General features: G+C 38.0%; 1 long non-coding RNA gene across 1 annotated transcript in view; it reads right to left on the bottom strand.

The window, feature by feature from the left end:
- LOC117974497 (uncharacterized) overlaps nucleotides 1–26,209 on the bottom strand; it is a 313,480-nt gene that overhangs the window by 275,785 nt on the left and 11,486 nt on the right. The gene's annotated exons all lie outside the window — the stretch shown is intronic.

The following is a 26,209-nucleotide window of genomic DNA, read 5'->3' as shown; positions in this document are numbered from 1 at the left end:
GAAACCTAGAAAAGTAGGCTTAAAATTTATTTTTTCTTAGGGGGTGGATATAATGTCAGAAGATGGGAATATTTTTTTAAAGGGCCTAGATGCAATGCTTATAATTTTAGGCAAGGCATGAACTACCTTGGATTCTTTCAACAATACAATACTCTAGTAGACCAAGCTTTTTGACTGACCTTGTCATGCTGGAGAGTGGAAGGGACATCTAAGGGATTTGGGGTACTGATGGAATTTGATATTTAAAAATGATTTATTTTAACAAAATGTTCTTTCTGATATCTTTGTTCAATCTCTTTCTTTTGCTACATAAATCTGTTTCTTTTTTTCCTACTTCTGTCATCAACATCATTAGAGAACAGATGGAGATCAATGTATTCAACTTAGACTTGAAGGCATGTATTAAGCTATCACTCAGATTTCCTCCTTTAGATAAAATTTCTCTACTTTTAATAGATAAGTGATAAGCTTTCTAAGAGGCTGAAAGTGATGAAATTCAGTTTAGATCTCTGAAACTTCTGGTTAATTCCCTTTTCAAATTTTCTTCCAATGCTTTTCCATTATAAGGGACATAGACTTCTTTAGTATAGTGTTAATAGTTTTTATTTGAATTGCTAGTATTGATACGACCCTGAATAATTAATACGTAATTGTATATATGGTACAGTCTACATATTGCCTCTAAAGACATTAAAGAACGAATGGAAAGTGCATTTTAGAAAAGTAGAAAAAAAAGCAAAATAATCAACATTTGGGGATAGATAAGGTATGAATATTACATCTTGCCTGGGATTTGTTGTGAGGCTCTTATTATTTAAGTATAAAGTATCAGGTACTATATATTGAATAGATGGGTGCTGGGGAAGAAATCAAAATGAAGCAAAGAAAGTAATGACTGTATCTTAAAAGAAACAAAAATTAATATATTTATTTTTATTTTTATTTTTTTAGAAATGGGGTCTCACTTTGTCGCCCAGGCTAGAGTGCAGTGGCACAATCACTGCAAACATAGCTCACTGTAGACTTGAACTCCTGGGCTCAAGTGATCTTCCTGCCTTGGCCTCTCCAAGTTCTGGAATTACAGGCAGGAGCCACGACATCTGGACCCAAAACAGGAATTATTTTAAAAGAATTATTGATTTTAAAAGGTAGTCTTCTCCATATGATAAACATCCATTGTAAATCTCTTTCTCAAGAAGCTATCACAGATATCATGCAGTATTAGTCAGCAATCGGTTGCATCACTATATTCTCACAGCTTTTTGCTAATTTCCTGAGAAGTTAAACTGAATTAGGTGTTGAGCAGGAAATATCCCTCCCCTTCCTCACCAGGCACTGGCTGACTCTGGGGTGTATACCACTGGCCATTCTTGCCCCGCAGTATGACAAACCCCAGGTCACTGCTTACTGGGCCCAGCTTTATGGGTCCTTGTATTGGGGAACACATCATACCAGACACCAAGGACTACTTTAGAAAGTTATAAAGAATCTCACTTTAATCGGGCCTCCAAAACATCCCTTATAATTACTGAATCTCTCCCTACCCGCCACAGCCACTATGTCTCCATTAGGTATTCCAGCTGTAGGAAGGTTTGCCTTTAGAATTATTTAGCACTTAATATTCCTTTTTTTTTTTTTTTTTTTAGATAGAGTCTCGCTCTGTCACCCAGCCTGGAGTACAGTGGCATGATCTCGGCTCACTGCAACCTCCACCTCCCGGGTTCAAGCGATTCTCCTGTTTCAGCCTCCCAAGTAGCTGGGACTACAGGCACATGCCACCATGCCTGGCTAACTTTTATATATTTAGTAGGGACATGGTTTTGCCATGTTGGCCAGGCTGGTCTTGAACTCCTGATCTCAAGTGATCCACCCGCCTCAGCCTCCCAAAGTGCTGGGATTATAGACGTGAGGCACCATGCCTGGCTTAATATTACTTTTTAAGAAGATGCTGGATCAAGAGATGCAGTGAACTGCTTCCTGCCTGACATACTGAATGGACATCAGGAGATCATAGTCCTTTTTTTAGAAAAACAAAACAAAACAAAACAAAAGACCTGGAACAGCTGCACCATATATTTCGACAAACAATCCAGAAGTGTAACCAGGCACACAACCATGACTTTGCAACCGAGCACACACACATTACACGTTATACTGGGCAGATGGATGATATACAATGTTGAATGAAGCCGTGACACATTTGCTTTTTTTTCCCTTGGAGAAGATAAATCTTTCCTGCATCTCAAAATAACTCATTTTGACTAGAATGTCAATTATGGGGTAAAGAGTTAGGCAAATGCCAACCCAAAAACGACTATCTATGGCAAAACTGCTCTCTAAAAGACTGTGTCACTCACACAAGCTGCATAGAAGAGAAGCCATTTTCCTGTCTATCCCATGTTCAGGACAACATCTCCCTTATTTATACAACTAACTAATTTATCCGTACAACTAAATAATAGGTGTTTCTCAAAATCTAGAGGTTTTGTGTTTCCAAGAAAATCATCCTTTGGGATCTTACTTCAAACTCATTCTTAATGCTTAATGGACTATTTTGAAATGTATCAATACTGCTTGGGTTTGCTTGATTTTGTTATTTATTCTTTTATACCTACTCTACATACACATACATTTATTAAATTTTTTTTTTGAGACAGTGTCTTGTTCCATCACCCAGGCTGAAGTACAGTGTTGCAATCACAGCTCATTATAGTCTCAACCTCCTAGGCTCAAGAGATTCTCCTGCCTTAGCTTCCTGACTACTGAGGACTACTCAGGTGCACCACCATACCCAGCAGATTTTTATTTTTATTTTGCAGAGATGGGTCCTTGCTATGTTGCTCAGGCTGGTCTCAAACTCATGGTCTCAAGCAATCCTCCCACCTTGGCCTCCCAAAGTGTTGGGATTACAGGCCTGAGCCACCACACACAGACATGGGGATTTTAAACATAGAAGGAGGCCAAAAAATAAGAGTCAGAGGGAGAGGATGTAAAAAAGACTAGAGTGGCCGTTTCTGGCTTTGAAGATGGGAGGCAGCAACAAGCCCAGGAATGAGGATACCCTCCAGAAGCTGGAAAAGGCAAGAAAACAGATTGCTCTTTAAAAAGAAATGCAGATTGGGAGAGTGGCTCATGTTTGTAATCCCAGCACTTTGGGAGGCCAAGGTGGGCGGATCACTTTCAGCTCAGGACTTCGAGACCAGCCTGGCCAACATAGCAAAACCCAGCCTCTAATAAAAAGAAAAAAATTAGCTGGGTGTGGTGGTGGGCACCTATAACCCCAGCTACTAAGGAGGCTAAGGTAAGAGAATCACTGGAACTCAGGAGGCGGAGGTTGCAGTGATCCGAGATCATGCCATTGCACTCCAGCCTGGGTGACAGAGCAAGACTCCATCTCAAAAAAAAAAAAAAAAAAAAGCAGAAATCCAGTCCCGCCCACACATCCACTTTAGCCCATTTCAGACACATTTCAGATGACTAATCACCAGAACTATAAGATAATAAATTTGAGTTGTTTAAATCTGTTACGTATATGAGAATTTGTTAAAACAGCAATAAAAAACTAATATAACCACAATTTATTATTTTGGTGATGTATACTTTGGGTTATACTTAATTTGTGACTATCATGAAAAAGGCTTCTAATCAACATGTTTGAAATCTTTTTCTGGTGGAAATGTGTACACTTCTGTTCAGTATTCGCAGCATTTATAAGACAGAAATGTTTAACAATATGACATGTAAATCTTCAGCTTTAGGACAGATAGTATCAAAGTTTTCCAAATTGGTTTGACAAATTTATCTGGCATCACTGATCCCATTTATCTGGCATCATTTATTGCTAAACCCATCTGATATGATTTGGCTATGCTCCACTCAAATTGCATCTTGAATTGTATCTCCCAGAGTTCCCACGTGTTGTGGGAGGGACCCAGGGGGGAGGTAATTGAATCATGGGGTCTGGTCTTTCCCATGCTATTTTTGTGATAGTGAGTACGTCTCATGAGATCTGATAGGTTTATCAGGGGTTCCCGCTTTTGCTTCCTCTTCCTTTTTTCTCTTACCACTGCCATGTAAAAAGTGCCTTTCGTCTCCCACCATGATCCTGAGGCCTCCTCAGCCACGTAGAACTATAAGTTCAATTAAACCTCTTTTTCTCACCAGTCTCAGGTATGTCTTTATCAGCAGCATGAAAACAGACTAATACATCATCCTTACCCCACATTTTTAATATGGCTGATTTTTCTTTGCAACAAGGCTACGCTTCCCATGGGCTGCTCCTAGTTAATGACTAAGGGTGGCAGAATATTGAGGTAGACACAGGACTCCTCTGGCAGCCAGCTTTGGCTTGAATACTCCCCTTCATCTTTGCCCACCATTTCTGAGATGTTTGAGTCTAAGTCACTTCCATCCAAACTTTGTCCCTCTGTCTTTCACTAACTAGGGGTGAGAATCAGAGATGCATTCTTGGTCTGACTGCTCTCCCAAGTTTCTTTGCCTCTGTATCTGTGTCCCTCACACAGACATTTTCTGTGCAAACTACTCATAAATTTAATCTCATCCTGAAATCTTCTCAGAGGATGTGGACTAGCCCAAGTGGTGCCAAGAGTGGTCTGAGATAACAGGAGGTAAGATGGGTATTTGGGACAGGTGCAAATGTGAGATGGAACATTTGAGGTAACATAAAATAGCAACCGGATTATTAAAGATTAGACCAGTGGGCTGGGTGTGGTGGCTCACGACTGTAATCCCAGCACTTTGGGAGGCCAAGGTGGGCGGATAACGAGGTCAGGAGATGGAGACCACCCTGGCTAACATGGTGAAACTCCATCTCTACTAAAAATACAAAAAAGTAGCTGAGCATGGTGGTGGGAGCCTGTAATCCAGCTACTTGGGAGGTGGAGGCAGGAGAATCACTTGAACCTGGGAGGCAGAGGTTGCAGTGAGTTGAGATTGCACCACTGCATTCCAGCCTGAGTGACACAGTGAGACTCCATCAAACAAATAAATAAATAAATAAATAAATAAATATTACACCAGTGGTGATGTGGTAAATTATCCCAGTGGAGCAGGGATGCTGTTGTAGGCTCAATGATACAGGCATTTGAAATCTATAGGGTAGCAAAGGCTATCAGTACAGCAGAGGTGGCTGGCTACTGCCAAGATGAGTTGACTCCAGTGAAGGATAATAAGAGACTGAGGGCTGAACAAGTAGATGTTGATGGCTAAGTGCGAGAGCCAGAGAGCCCCAGTGGGAGGTATAAAAGCCCTTATCCTATCCTAGAAGGGCAGACACAGATGAAAAGCAGGTTGAAGACTTAGTTGCAACAGCAGAGCTCCACAGATGCTTGAATTCTCAGCCAAGGCAGGATCTGCTATGTGACAAATCAAGATGCAGGAAGAAAAACCTGGGACTCTGAAAACTGAGATCAGGACATCTAGATGACAGTCATGGAATGGGTTGCTTATGCCTTACCCTAGACCTGCTGGATATGCAGAGGTGGCCCACCCTTCCCTCGTAATGACTGACACTTACACTGTCCTAGAAGAAACTGCAGAAGTCTCTGTCCCACAAGGGACAGGTGGCCCTCTCAGAAGCTGCCATAAATCTATCCTAGGTGCCAGACTGATACGTAGGTTTAAATCCCAGTATAGACTGGCCCTCCAAGCTGGGCCTATAAAGAGATGATATAAATAAAGAAATATAAGAATCAGGTGGCTGGCACCAGCAGGAGCTAGGTGAGTATTTCATGGATAGATTGTAGGGTGCTTCATCCAGGGGCTGGAATTGAAGGTGGGATAAGCAAAAAAGGTATTGACTTAGGTGTGCTTCCTCATAACACATAATTTAACATGGATACTAGGGCATAAGGCAAATTTGCTGCTGGGGTGGCTCTTAGAAGCTTGAAACAAACAATGGCCAACTTTGACAAAGTACAAATGCCTGAATTGCCCCAGAATGTGGTAAAGGAGGGACAGAAGAGTGTAAAGGAAGTGGATGTGGTGGCTGACTTTACTTGCCCACTTAACTGGGTCACAGGAGGCCCAGCTATTTGGTGAAATATTATTTCTGGGTATATCTTTGAGGGTGTTTCTGGATGGGATCAACGTTTGATTTGGTAGACTGAGTACAGCAGCTGCCCTTCCCAGTGTGGGTGGTTCTCATCCAATCTGCTGAAGGCCTGAACAGAATAAAAGGCTGAATAAGAAAGAATTTTCTGTGACTGTCTTTGAGCTGGAACATCAGTCTTCTGCCTTTGTATTTGGACTGGAACTTACACCATCAGCTCTCCTGCTTCTCAGGCACTTGGACTCAGACTGGAACCATATCATTGGTTCTCCTGTGTCTGAACTTCTCAGCCTCCATCATTCCATGAGATAATTACTTATTATAAATCCATATATATATACACACACACACAGTGCATGTGCTGGAGTGTGTAGATTATATAAGGACACAGCACATAAAGGTTGCAGGTGGGGCGATTCCTACAATGCCCATTTACTTCACCAACCAGTCTAACCTCTTCAAAAACTGGGTGGATCCAGGAGAATAACTCTTAACTAACTACTTCTAACTCAATCAAATAGTAGCCCTTATTGCACTGCATTGCCAGAAGTGGTATAATTACTACAGCATATTTGAAAGTCCTCAGTTACATAATAGGCAGCCATTGATTTGATGAACACATTTTTTCCCATTCTGATTAGAACAAAAGATCATACACATTTTTAATTCACATGGTGTAGATAATATTATAGTTTTACCTCTCCTTTTATAGTTTGCCTCTTTTTATCATGTCAAATCTCCTTCCCTCTGATATAATATAGTTTTAAGAATATGAAATCCCGGCCGGGCGCGGTGGCTCACGCCTGTAATCCCAGCACTTTGGGAGGCCGAGGCGGGCGGATCACGAGGTCAGGAGATCGAGACCATCCTGGCTAACACGGTGAAACCCCGTCTCTACTAAAAATACAAAAAATTAGCCCGGCGTGGTAGCGGGCGCCTGTAGTCCCAGCTACTCGGGAGGCTGAGGCAGGAGAATGGCGTGAACCTGGGAGGCGGAGCTTGCAGTGAGCCGAGATCGCGCCACTGCACTCCAGCCTGGGCGACAGAGCGAGACTCCGTCTCAAAAAAAAAAAAAAGAAAAAAAAAGAATATGAAATCCCACAGAACATCACATTTTTCATTTATTAATGAAACCAATCTAGTTGATTAGGACAAGCAACCCATGGCTAGGGTGTTGGAGACCTCCCAGTTATTGTCTGGAAGCTACCTGAAGGAAGTGAGGCCTCAGCACAAACCCAGGGATGGACTTCAAAGCACGGTAGTTGGGCCTTTGCATAGTTAGGTTCCCTGTAGTTGGAGGCCTTCCAGACCTTTAGGACCTATTCAAGCCCAGATTTATATATAAGACTTTGATTTCATTATGTAGTTATTCAGTGCATGCCCCAAATTACAGCTTAGTTGGTCAGACAACTTCCAGCTCATGGTAGCCAACTTCAATTGCATGGTAAATTGATAGCTCATGGGTAATCTTTACTAAGGCCCTGGAGCAAGCCAAAAGCTGATTTTCAAATAGTTACCTGAAGAAGACAGAGTGCCCCTTTATGAAAGCCTGACCTTTTTTTGTGATTCTTCTATGGGGGCCCTACTCAATGGTTGCTATAATATCCTTATCTTCTGCAGACACTTCAAGCACCATCGGACATGCTTAGTATCATGGCTTACACAACAGGGTAGCTTTTGTGGCAGTCCACAACTATTTCAAAGCCTTCTTTTGCTTTCAGTTCATCTAAAACTTGGAAGGTTTATAAAACACTCTGTATATCGGTTGAACAGTGTACCAAAATAAAGTATATAACCCATAAGAAAATCAGGCTTCCACTAGGCATTGTGCTTCTTAGTGATAGGATATGCCAGATGCACTAGCTTATCCTTTACCTTGGAGAGAATATCTTGACATGTCCTAGGTCGCTGAACCTCTAGAAATTTCACTAACGTGGTAGGATCCCAAATATTTGTAGGTTTATTTCATCCATTAGAATGCTTATTTCTCAAAGAAAATGTCTAGAATATTTTCTAGGCTCTGATCAACAGATATAACCATCATGATACCATCAATGTAGTGGACCAGAATAAGCTCTTGTGGAATGGTAATCAAATTTTCTGCAGATTAAATTATGACAGAGTGATGAAATATTGGTGAGTTAAGGCTGTGAAGGTATATTGTTGTTCCTTCAGGTGAAACCAAATTGTTTCTAAAATATAGATGGCAGTGGGGGTTGGGCAGAATTTGACAGATTAAGACCTGCATAGTAGATACCTGTATTGTTTTGTTCATAAAGTGACCATATCTGCAATCCCTTAAAAAATGTGGTATTGTGTTTAATTTACTATTTTGGTGGATGGAAGCAGTCCTAGGTTTTTTACTTGGTCTTTCCCACCATAATGTTCCCCATTACACATATGAGGGAGCCAATATGGAGATCTTATCAATTTCATAAATATTTCTAATGCAAGTATTTATTTCAAAAGTAGGTAAATAATTATGCAGTTTGTTTTGGGATCCACCATTAATTACTTGAGTTCCAAAAGCCGTCATGCTCACTAGTAGGTCACAATAGCTTTCCCCCAAAAGCCTGTATATTTTCCTTTTTATAATACTCATTTATGCAGGTAAATGGCTGTAAGTTCCATTGGGGGAAATCTGGAAGGAAGATTTACACAAGATTTGGGCATTGTTGTAGGGTTCTTATTCAAAGGGACCTTATTTTTTGCCTAGGACTCCTTTCATTCAAGGGATTCTGGAACTGCAAACAAACTCAAGTTTAAGACAAACTTAACCAACTGTCAACCAGAAAACGTTTAAATTTACCTATAGCCTGGAAGCCCCTACTTCAAATTGTCCTGCCTTTCTGGACCAAACCAATGTGTTTCTCAAATGTATTTGATTGATGTCTCATGCCTCCCTAAAATGCATAAAACCAAGCTGCACCCTGACCAGCTTGGGCACATGTTCTCAGGACCTCCTGAGGGCTGTGTCATGGGCCATGGTCACTCATATTTGGCTCAGAATCTCTTCAAATATTAAAAAGAAAAGAATTAGAGAAAGGACCATGACTCTAAATAGTGACAATTCAGGTCAGATCTCAGTTTATTAAACCAAGATATTTTTGCTTATACAAATTCTGTAAGACTTTCGGAGGAAAGATTATCCACTGCCAAAGATCTTCAAGGATTAAATTATTTTGATAATCCGATCAAAGGAACAGTGTGACCTCCCTGAAAGCTCAGGCTTGGGATTCTGTGAGGAGAGTAATCACAAGATGAATGTTTTCCTCATTTAAAACTAATTTCAAACTAAAAATAGCTGCAAAAGCCTCTACTTATCTTAGCAAGGTATGCAGGCTGGCAAGGGACAGGGATTACACTGCTAGAAAATATACACAATAAATCCTCCAATGTTTTATCACTGGATATATTACTTAGAGACAACGAAGTAGCATTTGTCACATATGCAATGTGTCTTTTATCAGTAACATGTGTGATTAATTATTTTTGGAACATACACAAATTAAAAATAAATATTCTGTTAATCTGTTATAATACTCATTCTCATTACAGTAATAATGCCCAGTCTATCTCTGTTGATTAGAAGCTGCCATTGGGATTCTGCCCCTCTAAAATTCCGTCATTGTCACTGAATTCAAGAGCCACATTTTGATGGCAGTATCTCTCACTCTAGTTTCTTTCCTGTGGAGAATAGCCATTTACTGAGTAGGTTTTCAATAAATTATGCTCTCTTCACCAATGTATTTTTCAAAGACTTGATTTAAGAGATATCCTGTAAACCTTTTCTATGAAGAATAGTTAGGTGAAGGGGAAGTTTACTTATGAAAAGTCCATTCCCTTGTTCTTATCTAAGCCTTCAGATACTTTAACCTACAATTTACCAATGAAATTCTGGCATTACAGTTTCATTTAATGCAGGCCACTGTTGGTCTGGTTTCATTCAGCCTATTAAGCCAAATGCTAGAACCATGCCAGATGCCCACACTAACAAATCTCAGCTAGGCTACCTAGTTAGTGCATTTTTATCGGTAAATTTATCTTGTCCAAACATTCTTTTAACCCTGACAGTCCATTCTCATGCATATTCTTAAGATATCTGTGTATATCAATTGGCAAAATCTTGCAATATGTATGTGCCTATCACATGTTTCCAGGTCACCCTTGGCCTCCACACCTGTAGACTCTGCTGAGATTTGAGTCTAGTTAAAATTCTGCAAGCAATGAGTAGTGATTGGTGATGGAGGGGAAGCTTAAGGAGGATTAGTGTTTTTTGGTGAGCTATCCCATCCTCAGAAAGTGAAAATGTGCTGTCTTTACTGACAATGGAAGATGGATGGATCTGAGGGGTTCACAGAATGTGCCCAGATTTTCTGATCACACTTTTTCAATCATTGTTTATAACTATATTTGAAGAGTTCAGCATGTATTGACATTCAGCCATTTGCAAGACCAAATTTGGGGTTGGTTTTCAGAGATCTTGTCCCTGAAGCTGCAGGGATAAGGGTTTCCTTCAGGATAATCACAGAAACTTTCTGGTTCTTTACTCAGACATTGCGTTGGGAGCTTCAAGCCCTGAACTCATCATCTTTTGTCTAAAAGTTTTTGAGTACCGTCAGAAGAAACCAAGCAACTTCTCCAACAGTCTTTATAATCTTTATCCCCATCATAACATTTCACTGCAGCAGCTACTTGATCGGCCAAAGCTTTGCATAGCCAGTTGACTCTTTCGGGTGACTACAGATGACAACTTAAATAGGTGTTTTACCCTGTAGGCCATCACTCCCAGTGTTCCATTTACCACTTGAAATAGAGTCATTGATGCCTTTGAAGCAAAACAGATCTGAGGATCAGCCCTAAATCCCCAACCTTAAAGTTATGTTACCCTGGAAGCACCTTAATACCAAATCCGTTATCTGTTTTGGTTTGATTAGAAAAACAGAACTACTACAGGTATGTTTTAGATTGAGTTTCATAGATTCAGAGTCTGAGACAAGAATTCTCATCTAAGTGATTGAGGGTATTCTCAGGAGAAACTGGTAGGAAAGAGAAGGAAGCAGGATAGAACCTGGGGGTAGAGGACAAACACAGATGTTAATTTAACTGTTAATTTAGTATCTAACCTCAGTTCAGTACCATGGTAAAGTCTTGGGCATGAATGGCATCATAAACTTGCCCCACCTTAAGGCAAGGCAGCCAGGATTTTCATCTATGTATCAGTCAGTCATGGGATAAAAGCCACCTCTAGAATTTTTGGGTGAGATAGCGTGCATCTACAGGTGATGGAAGTTGTTTGGAGAAGGGAGAGCTGTGTGCCATTAGTCACAGCAGCTGGAGATGAGAGCATTGACCCAGTAAAGGAGATGTAGGCAGGTCACCAATAGTAGCTACTAATGAGGGGGAAAGGGTTTACACAAATGTGGGAGGAGCTGGCAGAATGAAGATCTGCAAAGCTCCAGCCAGAAGCTAGGAAAAGCAGCCATAAGATCTCAGCCTCCTGCCCTGGAGCGGAAAGGAACACTGCTGCTACCAGGAAAGCCTATGATGTGCTGTGGAGTGCAGCACGGACTTGTGTTCAGGTCTGGAAGCTGCACCTGGCTGCCATGGCCTTCTGAAACCTGCCTTCTGTTCCACTTCTGACTTCCAAATCTTCCAAAGTTCTCCTCTTTGGAAAATAGTAACCAGGGAATTGTGTTCTGGAAAATGCGATTGTTGGTAATAGTGCCCAGGTGACAACCATCAATCCAGCGCATATGTCAATTAAGTCAAATTTGCTGACCACGTTTTTAGATTTTGTACATCATCATTAATATCTTGTCATTTTGCTTTATCAGTCATTATGAGAGATGTGTTAAATGTCTCCCACTGCTATTGTGGTCTGGAGTATTTATTCTTTTGGTTACATCAACTGTCTTTTATATATTTTGAGGTTATATTATTAGGTGAATGCAGATTCAGAATTGTATGTCTTCTTGGTTGTTTGATCCAATTTATTATCCCTTTTTATATCTCCGTGTTATCTTTATTAATTTTCTTTGCTTTAAAATCTGCTGTGATTGTCATTATTATAGTGACACCAGTGATTTTTGGCTAGTGTTTGTGTGGTATAACTTTTTCCAAACTTTTATTTCAGTCTTTGTGTGTTTTTGTATTCGAGGTGTGTTTTTAAAAAAGGCATTAAAGAAATCCGTTCTGGGCCGGGTGTGGTGGCTCATGCCTGTAATCCCAGCACTTTGGGAGGCCAAGTTGGGAGAATCACAAGGTCAGGAGTTTAAAACCAGCCTGGCCAACATGGTGAAGCCCCGTCTCTACTAAAAATACAAGAATTAGCCTGGCGTGGTTGTGGGCACCTGTAATCCCAGCTACTCGGGAGGCTGAGGCAGAAGAATCACTTGAACCCAGGAGGCAGAAGTTGCAGTGAGCCGAGATTGTGCCACTGCACTCCAGGCTGGGTGACAAGAGCAAGACTTCACCTCAAAAAATAAAAAGAAATCCATTCTGATAATCTTTATTCATTGGAGTCTTTGTCCCATTTATCATAAAATGCTATTACTGATATATTTGCGGTTATTCTCATCTCCTATTTTCTTTTTATTCATCTTGCTTGCTTTATTTTCCTTTCTCCTTTTCTACTTTCACAATGATTTTTATTATTCTTCTTGTTAGTACCTTATTGATTAGACATTATTTTACTATTTTATGTCATACCCCAGACTTACAATATGTATTTGAAATGTATTACAGTATGACATAAATATTACCATCATTTTCGAGAAAATGTGAGAATCTTAGAACTGTAACTACACTGTCCTCTCACAATGCAATATATTGAAAATAAAAACTAAATATATTGCTTTAAAGCAGTTATCACTGAGGAGATGACTAATGTAGTGAAGACAGTTCAATAAAAATATTATGTAAAAGCACAGAGAGCACAAAAGAAGGAAAGTATCCAAAATAAAACTATTCACATTTTAGCAAACCTTATGAAAACCAAACTGTAACAGTAATATTATAAGCAGCAAGAGTTAAAAAGGACATGTCATTTTCAAAGGAACAACATGTAGATTGACATCTGACTATTTAACTAAAACTTAAAGTATAATAATAATAAAATAAAAAAACTTAAAAAATAAAAAACCAACTATGAATTGGGAAAAATAAATAAATAAATAAAAACCAGATGATAGTAGAATATCTTTAAAGTGCTAAAAGCCAATGATTGTCATCTTCTAATTATACCCAGCCAAAATATCCCTTGAAAATAAACACAAAAATATAAAATGGGGGAAAAACCTCATATTTTCAGGCAAGTTAAACCTGAAAATATGTCACCTGTATATGCATTGAACAAAATATTAAATGTAGTTTTCAGCCAGAAGGAAAATATTCTAAACAGAAAAATTGAAATGTAGGAAAAATGCAGTACAATGGAAATGGCCTATATGTGGCTCAATATAAATATTGACAGTGTAAGCAATAGCAATAATGTTTTGTGGATTTTAAAACTATGGTGATAGGGAATATATCACTGATTTTCAGAGGTTGGAATTCAGGGAAGGAGTGACAAATGGGTAGCTTGGGGAAGTTTTTTGTCTTATGGAAAGGTTCTATAGCCTGAGTATGGTAGTGCTTATGCATGTATTAAAACCTGTAGGTTTATACACCAAACAATAAAATTAGGACAATTGCATGAGTATTTTTCTGATTAAAATCTACTTAAGTTTTAGAAGTTGAAAAAAATCATAATTAGAAAGATTCAAACTGTCCGTTGCCTACAATGATGATTTGGTTACTGTTAATCAAAATAGCCAGCTCATTCTTGTGAGTTCTAAGAACTTGTGATTGTGGTTTATTTTCTTAATTTATAATTAAAGTTTTCCCAGAATTGTAACATATATACTCATGTGACTCTGAGTCAGTTTCTACTGCTGACATTCAAGGAACCTAGTCAATTCACTCACACTTATTACATATATGTGTGATTATCCATCACCGCAAAATTATGAGGATTTAAGTAAAATATTTTTATTTCTCTGTCTATAAGACATTTCTGAAACAAATGCTGTTACTACTAAATATGTGTTGAATTGAACTAAATTTTACATTTTGTTTCAGATTCTAAAGTTAAAACAATGAGTATTAATGGAATATAATATCAAAGGAAAACACAACTGAAATTTAGAAATCCTGATAATGTAAAAAACAAAAATATTATGATATCATCCAATGTAAATCAAAGCTAAAATATATTACTGAAGCTGCAAAATATGAAATACCTAGGAACTCAACTAACCAAGGAGGTGAAAGATCTCTATGAGGAGAACCACAAAATAGAGCTAAAAGAAATCATAGATGACACAAACAAATGAAAAACATTCCACGCTCATGGATTGGAAGAGCCAATATTGTTAAAATGACCATACTGCCCAAAGCATTTACAGATTCAATGCTATCCCTATCAAAGTACCAATGTCATTTTTCACATAATTAGAAAAATCTACTCTAAAATTTATGTGGAAATAAAAAGGACCCTTAACAGTCACAGCAATCCTAAGCAGAAAGAACAAAGCTGGAGGCATCACATTACCTGACTTCAAACTATACTACAAAGCTATAGTAACCAAAACCACATGGTACTGGTACAAAAACAGACACATAGACCAATGGAACAGAATAGAGAACCCAGAAATAAACTGACATACCTACAAACATCTGATCTTCAAAAAAAAAATCAACAAAAATAAGCAGTGGAGAAAGGACTCCATATTCAATAAATTGTGCTGTGATAGCTGTCTAGCCATATTCAGAAGAATGAAACTGGACCCTGACCTGTCATCATATATAAAAATTAACTCAACATGAATTAAAGATTTAAATGTAAAACCTCAAACTATGAAAATCCTAGAAGAAAACTTAGAAAATGCCCTTCTCAACACTGGTTTTGGCAAAGAATTTTTGGTCAAGTCCTCAAAAGCAATTGCAACAAAAACAAAAATTGACAAGTGGGACCTAATTACACTGAAGAGCTTCTGCACAGCAAAAGAAATTACAAACAGAATAAACAAACAGCCTATAGAATGCAGGGAAATATTCACAAACTATGCATCTGACAAAGGGTTAATATCTAGAATCTACAAGGAAATCAAACAAATCAACAAGCAAAAAACAAATAATCTCATTAAAAAATAGGCAAAGGACATGGACAGATACTTTGTAAACAAAAATGTACAAGTGGCCAATAAACAAGAAAAAGTGCTCAACATCACTAATCATCAGAGGAATGGAAAGCAAAACCATGATAAGATACAATGTCATACCAGCCAGAATGGCTATTACTAAAACGTCAAAAACCAACATGTACTGGCAAGGATTCAGAGAAAATGGAACACTTATACACTGTTGGTGGGAATGCATACTAGTTCAGACACTGTGGAAAGCAGTTTGCAATTCCTCAAGAAACCTAAAACAAGACTACCGTTTGACGCAGTAATCCCAACCCTGGGTATATACCCAAAGGAAAATAATTCATTCTACCAAAAAGAAACATGCACTTTTATGTTCATTGCAATGCTATTCATAATAGCAAAGACATGAAATCAACCTAGGTGCCCTTCAATGGTGGACTGGATAAAGAGAATATGGTACATATACACCATAGAATACTATGCAGCCATAAAAAATGAAATCATATCTTTTGGAGCAACATGGATGGAGCCGGAGGACATTAACCAAAGTGAATTAATGCAGGCACAGAAAATCAGTTATTGCATTTTCTCACTTGTAAGTGGGAGCTAAATATTGAATGCACATAGGCATAAATGTGAGAGCAATAGACACTGGAGATTACTAGATGAGGGAGGGAGGGAGGCATGGCCTGAAAAACAACCTATTATATATTCATGCATATACCTGTGCTCAGTACCTTGGGAGATGGGATAATTTGGACCCCAAAACTTAACATCTTTCAATATACCCATTAAGCTGTACATGTACCCTTTAATCTATAATGAAAGTTGAAATTATTTTTAAAAAGCTAAAATACAGATAATACAATAATGCAAATCATGAAAACAAAAGAACGAATGAAAGAAATTGATTTACTGTGCTCATTTATAAACATTCTTATGGTTCATTCTGAAATATTGCCTTTATGACACTCATAGTCATATCTAGCCCTTGTATAAAGGACATACTAAAAAGCCAATATGTATTCAAAATTATATTTTTACAAGACATCATGAATAAAACAGCAAAAGCAGAATGATCATTTTTACTCTAAGAATTAGTAACTTGGAATTTAAAAAGTGTTTCTAATGCTGTGTGTATTTCATGCACACAGAAATCGAATAGACTGCTGAAATAAAAGTAGAGATTTCTATAAACATAATAGGTTGTATTAAGCCAGCCATTATGCTGGATACGATTTCCATTTAATGTCAGAAATTGGCTTTTGAAGATGGCACTCTAAAAAATCAAAGCTTTCAATTTTTGCAGCTTCTAAATTGATTAAAGTAGAAAAAGAAATAAGTGTTAAAGAAACATTTTGAGAATATAGACATTCAAATCTCATTTTTGGCGGTTTGTGGGGAGGTAGTGCTTTGTTTTTATTACATAAAGAAAGGAAAAGAAATGATGGAGAACAGCAATAAAAAGATAACTGTGTCAGAGAGGGAAAAGTATTCACATCAGAGCTCTCTAGCCCTTCACTATTAGAATATAAATGCTACATCTTGAAATAAACTAGAAAATGAAGGAATATCTCTTTCTCTTTAAAGTGCCAGATCAGAAGAGGTGAGCTTTTCTCTGGGAATCAGGAGAGCTGCCTTCTGAGGTTTCTGTGATCAAAAATGGGAAAAGCAGTGATGTGGAAAGACCGATATTTGAATCTCACAAAACTGGTTTTCAATACCAGTAGTGTTCCTAGAAAGGATGTCAGGAGGCTGGGCACTGTCTAACCCATTCACACAATGAATCAGTGCCTGGGCAGCTGGGAAACCTAATCCCAAAAATGACACAGGAGCTCCGCTCAGTAATATTTCTTGTACATGCATATGCCTTATTCATGTAAATTTTTGTTTTATTAAAGCAATAAAGGAGCGTTGCTATTTGTTGCAAAATCGATGGCGGGGGGAAGTATCACTATAACACTCTGTGTCTTGAGACTAGGACAGCTTATTCACCAGGAGTATTGCTTATGTGGGCATTGCCATTATCTCCTAAAGGAACATTTCAGTGGTGTGAGCTCAGCTTTCTCTCAGCTGTGTCACTGATGGAAAATAAATAGGAATATAGACCTTGGGCAGAAAGTTAGCCAAGGCCACTCCTTCTAACCCTCTTCCAGATTTGACACATCTCTGATATCCTTTCATAAACCATTTCATCTGATTGTGGTCACCCCAATTACTTCCAGGATTTTATTGAAACTGCTTTAGTCTGTGTATCATGCTTTTCTTTTAGTGACTAGTACTTAGCATACATTTCATGCTCAATAAATATTAAATTAATCATTCTAGTCCACATCTATCTGAATGCCAACAAACCGGCATAAATTAGGACTAAGACTACAATTATATAAATCAGTAAGGAACACCATTTACCAGGCTTGTGACTTCTACATTGGACACTTTACGTAGCCTTTTTAAATTTCCGTTTTATCATCCATAAAATCCTATGTTATTGTCCTACAAATTACAACACAGCACCTACAAAAGGTCTTTCACAGAGCCTAGCATGTCATCCATGCTATTGCTATTATTTTTATTGTTAATATTAACATTTGCAAATGACAAATGAGCCTTCCTTTCTCAGATTTGTGAAGCTGCTTTTCCTCTTTATCCACTACCTTAATAAATGATCACTCACAAGAAGTAAAATTTCAAAGCACCAAATCAGCATAGGTCAATGACAAATGGCACTTTGTTTCTTTGGTCAATTTTATTTTTTCCAGGACACACATGCAACTTCATTTGTCCCTTAATGGCAGTTTGTATTAGATTTTCCTTTTTTTTTTTTTTTTTAAGACAGAGTCTCACTCTGTTGCTCAGGCTGGAGTGCAATGGCACGATCTCAGCTCATTGCAACCTCTGCCTCCTGGGTTCAAGCAATTCTCCTGCCTCAGCCTCCTGAATAGCTGGGATTACAGGCATGCGCCACCATGCCTGGCTAATTTTATTTATTTATTTGTTTTTAGTAGAAACGGGGTTTCACCATGTTGGTCAGGCTGGTCTCGAACTCCTGACCTCATGATCAGCCCGCCTTGGCCTCCCAAAGTGCTGGGATTACAGACATGAGCGACCGTGCCTGGCCAGATTTTACATAATTTCTATTCGTGATGCTACTCTTTCTCCTCTCTGTTCATTTAATAAAATGTTGGGGGGGGCACTTTATTTTCAAACAGTTTTTTTTTTTTAATCCCATAAGGCTTTCATTCACTCTCCTTAAATGGAAGGCTCAAGAAAAGGCACTGAATGGTGTTGTGGTGGTAGTGGTTTTAACACCTCCAGAAATCGATGAGACAAGATATTTTTGAGAGGGGCTATTCAAGACTACATTTGTTTATTTTTACTTAAATCATTTTTCTGCAATATTAAATATAAAGAATAGGCAATTTAGACTCATAGAACACTAATGAAAGGCAAGACATTCAGTTTGGAGGAAGAGCATGAGGACAGAGCTGTGCTCAGTTGTGAATGATAAGCTATTTGCTCTACAGAAAATACCAGTGCTGGAAGATGACCCAGTTTCAATGAGAAAATCACTGCACACATCCGGCGCATGTGTAAGTAGAACAATGGTTAATTTAATCTGTGAGTCACAATGAACAGGTAGTTGCCCTCTAAACTTTACAGGGGAATTTAAACCTACTGGTCATAAAGTAAGGGAAGCACTACTCATGGCTGGAAAAAAAGTGAGGATGAGACACAATGACAGCATTGTCATCAAATAATAGCTGCCACCAGCCTTTTAAACCTTTGCCATTATGATCACCTATGTGAATTCAGTTATATTTATAGGAGATTCATGTTACAAAGGGAACAATATTAAGTCTTTCCTCTCTCTCACTCCTATTTTTAACCACCTGCCATGTCTTATTATATCTGCCTACTAAAGCTCTGGGGCGAGAAGGGGACAAAGTATTCACATCAGAGCTCTCTAGCTCTTCACTATTAGAATATAAATGTGACATCTTGAAATAAACTAGCAGATGAAGGAATATCTCTTTCTCTTTAAAGTGCCAGATCAGAAGATCTCCAACTCTAAAAACAAAGAACAGGGCCAGGCGTGGTGGCTCACGCCTGTAATCCCAGCACTTTGGGAGGTCGAGGCAGGTGGATCACGAGGTCAGGAGTTCGAGACCAGCCTGGCCAAGATGGTGAAACCTCATCTCTACTAAAAATATAAAATTAGCCAGGTGCGGTGGCAGATGCCTGTAATCCCAGCTACTCGGGAGGCTGAGGCAGAACAATTGCTTGAACCCAGGCAGCAGAGGTTGCAGTGAGCCAAGATCGCACCACTGCACTCCAGCCTGGGTGACAGACTGAGACTCTGTCTCAAAAACAAACAAACAAACAAAAAACCGAAAAACAAAAAAACAGACAACTTAGACTCAGGGAGCACAGCTAAGTGCATCATGTCTGCACTAGCAGTGCCTCAGGACTCACTTGCTACTTTGACTTTGTTTCTGGTTTTGCTCCATTTTAACCCATTCTTCTGATTGCAGAGTAATATTTCTAAGCTAAAAATAATTTACTTTCATGTACTTATTAAATTTCAACCTTTCTTAATTGCTTTCGGAAAGATACTCAGATTTCTTACCATGGCCTCTTATAATTTTCTAATAAGGCCACATACTAACTTTTTCCTTTTTCAGAGAACAAATGAAATCAGTAGATTGTATCTGTTAGTTTGAAGGCAAGATAAGCCCAGGGGTTTGCATATTGGTAGTGAAAAGAGGGAATTTTCAGTATCTGAAAGTCTCTTTGCCAATGTCTCTCTTTATTTATAGATTATGCTTGCTTGCTTTTTTAGATGAGATGTGTATATCATGAGATACGTGTATTATATGTTTGTATGTGTAAATAGATATATTACATGAATATTTTATATTTTGCTCACAGCTAGGACTTGATGTTCTCTTGTTGAAATCTCACAAAACAACAACATTGGAGAAGGCCAATGTGTGACCATGAAATAGAGTGAAATCAAGACCACTTCATATTTTGTCTAATCACAGGCAAAAGCAAGGTCACTGTACACCATATAGCACTTAACAGCCCCTACTTCTTGGCTAATATGATTGATGCTTATTTATTAGTTATGGCTCCAACCTCACTCTAGTCTGCCTTTTTCTAGAAAAGATTTATTAACATACCCAAACATAGAATTGTCTCATGACTTCTGATATCCTCCAATCTAGAGAAAATCTCTGCTTCCTTGTATCTTTACCAAAACCACCTAAACCAAGGCCAAAGTCCTATCTCACAGCTTTTCACTGAAATGCTTCAATGATTCTCATATTGTGTGGTCTCCCTAGTGGCAACAAGAATGAAACCCAATGTATTCACAACCATAGGTGTGTTCCTGGTAGTCTCTCAACAGTGAGCACATATATACATACATGGGTGTGTGTGTGTGTGTGTGTGTGTGTGTGCACTCATGTATATTCCATGCCCATCAAAGATTAACTCCTCTTTCCATCCCAATTCCTTAGTGAGCACCTATAGGAGTCGCAGGTTTTCATGAACGGTTGAAAACACCCACATTTAGTGGTGTTTTCACCACCAAAATTCCTTTGCTCTTTAACACAAATATCTTCTTTGTTTACTTCTTAAAGCACACATATCTTGTGTATTTGTCCATTTATCTGTTTCTCTACTTTCCTTAATAAAATAAAACCCCATTAAAAGAAGGGGCTATGATAGCCTTTTCTACTTTTGATTCTGAATGCCTAACATATTGCTCGGCATATAGTATGTGGTCAATACATTTTGTCTGAATGATTGAATAAAGGATATACCAGCAATTGTTTTAAATAAAGCATTATATTGCAAATGATTACAAAATATAAAACATCCAGTTATAAGTCAACAAGATAATATCTAATACCTAAAAGTAGAAAATTATTAGTTACATTGAGGAACAAAAGAAAAAATAATTAATAGAAAAACTAAATGTTCCTGGAATCAGAAAAGAAAATTTACATATATGAATTCATAAAAATTCTTGATTTGTATTTAAATCCTGATTTTCAGACTTTCCCTGCTTTAAATGAACTTGACAGTTTTAAGGAGTATTGGTCTATCATTTTGTAGAACACTCTTCTGTTGCAATTTGTATGATGTTATCTTCATGGGTAGACTGGGGTTATGGATTTTGTTATATCTTTAATATCTTTTATTTATAGAGGCAAAGTGCCATTTTCATCACATCACAGCAAGGATACATTCCATCAAAATCATTTGTCATTATTGATACTGACTTTGAGCACTTGGTTGGGCTAATGTTTGCCTTCTTTCTCCAAAATACAGTTCCTTTATTATCCCTTTTTAAAATTTTACTGTATTCTCTGGAAGAAAGTGACTATGCACAGGCTACACATAAGATAGATTTGTAAAATTTTATCTTATGCTTCCAGTAATAATTCAATGCTACATAATTTATCTTGTTGCCCAAATTGTTTTAGCTGCAGCCAAACTGGAAGCTCTTTCAGTTGGCTCCTGTGTTTTGTTTTGTTTTTGGCATAGCCCATCAAGGTGAGTTTTCTTTTCTCTTGGAGCAATTCCTTACTTTCTGGCACTACAAGATACTCCAGGCTCATCCTATATATTTCTTTCCCCCATGCCTAGAATCAACCAAATTCCAAGGATCCCTGGTTCCACTTATTAGAGAATAGTAGTATAAACCAAGACATGGGCATTAGGTATGCTTATTATTATTTCTTAGGTATCATGGCTTCTAGACTCTCTCAGGAGATAGAGCATGGAAATATATGTGCATATGCTAACATGTATACACACATATTTGTGAATATTTCTGTATGAACCATCTATACCTATATTAAGGTAAACATGAGTTAATACTTATGTCTCCAATCTTAATCCATTACCACATGGGTCATTTTATGTCCTTATCTGCAAATTTCCACTCCAAAAGTGAGAAACCCGCCTTCTATTATCTGCCATTCATTTACTTAATTGTTTAATTCTGGTATACATATATAGCAGTATCAGAAGTATTAAGCTATGCCACCATGAGAAATAACTTTATCAAATAGAGTACATTGCTTATATCAAGTTCTTTTTGCCTTAATTTTGCAGACTCTAATCATTTCTAAAGTTACTCAGGACAGCAACTTTTACCTGCATCCCCTTTACTGAGGTCGTTTTACACATTTGTAATACAGTGAAATATTTATTTTGTGACACGCTGCATACCTTCTTGGTAGCCATTAAGGACAATATGCATTCCTTCCAGGTAGCCATTAATACCCTAAATGGTTTTTAAAGATGTGTACACATTAAGGCTATAAAGTTCTTTGTGTTTGAACAAATGTGTAATGTCATGCATTTACCTTTCAGAGTCACACAGAGTACTTTCATTCAGTTAAAAATCCCCTGTGCTTCACCTATTGAACACCTCCCATCTCCTCCTGACAATCACTGATGTATTACTTCTCTATAGGTTTTTATTTTCCAAAATGCCATATCCAACTGGCCCTGCTTATCTGTGGGTTCTGTATCCCCAGGCTCTGTATCTTTGGAATCAATCAATCTTGTATTGAAGATATATTTTAAAAAATCAACAAAAAGTAACAATACAAATAACAATTTATTTGCATCAAAATTATACCAATAAAAACCAATACAACTACTTATACAGCATTTCCATTGTGTTAGGTATTATAAGTAATCTAGAGATAATTTAAAATAGGTAGGAAAATATGCTTAGGTTACAGGCAAATATTATGCCATTTTATATAAGGGGCTTGAACACCTGTAGATTTTGATATCTCCGAGGGGTGGAGAGTATCCTGAAACCAGCCCTATGTAGATACAGAGGAAAAACTGTAATTGAAATTATATAGTAGGCAGCCTTTTCAGACTGCCTCATTCTGCTTAGACTTATGCGTGTAAGGTCTCTTTAGGTCTTTTTGTGGCTTCAAAGAACAGTTTTTAATATTATTGGATAGTATTCCATGGTATGAATGTACTTCAGTTTGCTTATCCATTAACCTATTGAAGAACAATTTTGTTGGTTCCAGTTTTTGGTGATTATGAATGAAGCTGCTATAAATATTTATGTGCAGGTTTTATGTAAACATAGTCTTCAAATCAGTTAGGTAAATACTGACAGCATGATGATTGCTTGATCGCATGGTAAGACTATGTTTAGCTTTGCAGTAAACTGCCCAATTCTCTTCTACGGTGCCTGTACCGTGTTGTGTTCTAAGTACATTTGGTTCTAAGTACATTTGTGTTCTTGATACATTTGGATACAAGTTGTTAATCAAATATGTGTTTTCCAAATATTTTTACCCACTGTGTAGTGTGTCTTTTCATTCTTTTAACTTCCCTTCCACAGAGCAGAAGTTTTTAATTTTAATAAAGTACATCATCAATTTTTTCTTTCATGGACCATACTTTTATTGTTGTATCTAAAATTCATCACCAACCCAAAGTCACCTAGATTTTCTGCTGTCTTCTTCTAGAAGTTTTATAGTTTTACATTTTATATTCATGTCTGTTATAAAGAGTTTCATTCTGTGATTTGATATTTGACTTTTGACAGCTTTTAAATCTTACCCCTCTTTCTTCCCCTCTTGTTACATATCTTGGCAAGCTGATAAGAAAGCTCAGTGATCCCTACTTTGACACTGGCAAGACAGTCAAATACACAACCCCTTGCCTGCATGCAGGTTTCAGGAACCCTCAAACCAGCACCAGACTCTTCCACCATGAACACCCTAAGCTTTTCTCTTTTTCCTGCTTTCTCAAGCTATTTCAACCCAAGGGTAGTCTGCTATGCTCTGCCCTGAAAGCCTCACAATGTAAGTAATAAAACTTCTCATACCCTAATGGTGTGTGTGTGGTGTCACCAGTCTTGACATCCAGGTCAAATTTGAGGTGAAGTCCATCTTCACTTTAGAATAATTGTCTCTTTGAGTGAGATGTCCTGAAGTTGACCACTACCCTGGGTGTCTTTCTTCTCTTGCTCTGACTAGCTACCTAGTTCTGCTGCCTGCTGGATAACCTGCTTATTGAGCTGTGCTGCTTTGTGTTGTATTTTCTGAGTTCTACCAAGTTTCTGTTATAGATTTAACGGAACTAAGTCAGAAGTTTGGTTGACGGGCATTTCAGAACAGGAGTATGGGACTGAGGTCTTTCTTAGAGTGACTTCGGGGCCTGTGTCTCAGCCCAGACCTGTTTGGGTATCTTAGATTTAATTGCATTTCTCAATTTTAGCATAAGCTGCAACTAATGCTAGGCTCAGGCAAAATGTCTTACCTTGGGACTGTTGGTGCTGTGTCCCTACCAGATGTTGGATCCTATTTAATAGAGTTCTCAATGGAATGCCGCTGTGTGTTATATGGGACCATTGGGTAGTCACTTTTGTGGAGGAAAAGCAGTCACTATTTGAAGACCAGTCATTATTTGAAGAATTGAGTTACTGAAAGCCACACTCCTAAAGGCAGGTTGCTCTTTATATGGTTCTACAAATGCCTTTGCTGCTGCTGTCTGTGCCTCTGTTGCAAACAAAACAAAACAAAACAAACCTCTATTAACATGGCTATGAGGAAGAAGACTCCTAGCAGTCTTATGGTACAGAATAGGGGTTAATCCAAACGTGGTCTAAACTGGGGTCCTTAGATCCTTTAAAGAAACAATTGCCCTAAGGGAGATACTTAACCCTGATGCTACTGATTTGAAGCTCTTTGAATAAGGAAATTTATAAATATAAAAAAATATTTATAATATAAATATTATAAAATTTATAATATTTATAAATTTATATTTATAAATATAAATATAAAAGGATAGAGAGAACTATCTCCCCAAACTATATCCAAAAACCACACACATGAGGCAGAAAGAGAGAGAATCTGGAAACATGGAGACATCAGAAGGAAACACCACCAACAACAATAAAATGAAACAGAGGTCCACAATTTGAGCCAACTGTAATCCAAAATTTACTAAAATATAAATGGTTGCTCATTGGCTTCTATACCTTACTGACATAGGTTGCGAATTAATCTTAACATCTGCTGAAAGGTACCAACGGCAAAACAACATAGCCTTTATCAACACTGGGGCTCAAATAACAGTAATACCTGGTCATCCCACTAAATTTAACAAGGTACACTCTATACGACTAGGGGAGTTACTGGACATAAAATAGAAAGCAAGGAAATTTGTCTCATCTTAACTACTGGAACTACTACCTTGTCTAAATTTCCATGGTCTTGGCAAACATTGCTCAAAAATATCTCATAGCAGGCTTGGATTCTCTGAGCAATATATTAAAATTAAATTAATTCTTCGACACTTACAAATTGACTAGGCAAAATGAGACCACAAAAATCACTCCTCTCTCAGCTAAAAGAGTTACTGATTCCATGTAAATTAAAATAGGGCCTTCAACAATGAAATGCATTATACAAGACCAGCTAGACCACTCTTTATTTAACAGCCCAGTTGTGCCTGTTTATAAACATGGAAAACAGGAATGATTCCCCACAGCGCTACAGGAACCCTAATGCCATAATCTCACCCATTAAGGTTCCCATGGCCTATGTTATTGATAAGTATTTTGCTATGGGGAAGCATTTTGCTATTGTAGATTTGGTTAATGTGTCCTGCTCAGTGCCTACTTCAATAGCCTGCCAGCTAGTTTACCTTCCCCTCCAAAGAGGCATGGTACGCCTTTCTCCAGCTATCCATGGGTACCTGAATAGTGTTGCTTGCCATCACACACAGCCTTTCCAGGCAAGATCTGAACTGTACCCAATTTTCTCCAGGAGTGCAGGAATGATGTGAAACTGATGGCATCCTACTCTGAGGAGATGCCTTTGATAAGCTCATTAGGGAAATAAAAATATTTACAAAGAAGCTCACAAAATGTGAATGGGACATT

Source organism: Pan paniscus, chromosome 8 (assembly GCF_029289425.2).
Source record: "Pan paniscus chromosome 8, NHGRI_mPanPan1-v2.0_pri, whole genome shotgun sequence".
Taxonomy (NCBI): Eukaryota; Metazoa; Chordata; class Mammalia; order Primates; family Hominidae; genus Pan; species Pan paniscus.
This window is presented reverse-complemented; position numbering and strand designations above follow the sequence as displayed.